This window comes from Saccostrea echinata, unplaced genomic scaffold (assembly GCF_033153115.1).
Source record: "Saccostrea echinata isolate AGI-Se365-2 ecotype Australia unplaced genomic scaffold, CSIRO_AGI_Sech_v1 ptg000058l, whole genome shotgun sequence".
Classification (NCBI taxonomy): domain Eukaryota; kingdom Metazoa; phylum Mollusca; class Bivalvia; order Ostreida; family Ostreidae; genus Saccostrea; species Saccostrea echinata.
The window spans coordinates 3,097,095-3,097,318 of record NW_026889807.1 but is presented as its reverse complement, the minus strand read 5'-3'; positions in this window follow the sequence as shown (position 1 = coordinate 3,097,318).

The following is a 224-nucleotide window of genomic DNA, read 5'->3' as shown; positions in this document are numbered from 1 at the left end:
GTCTCTCCTCTATCAAAAGACGACACTAGTTTCTGTCAACTGCGCGCGCAATGACTGTAGCAGACGACAATTTCGTCTACAGCAGACGACAGTTAAGTATTGCATGACAACAGTAATGCGCATCTCGATTTTTCTCTCTGTCTTTCTCATATGACACAATGGATGGGTATTGATTACAAAACAATTCTGACTAAAGCATTTAAAAAGATAATTTTCTCGATTTC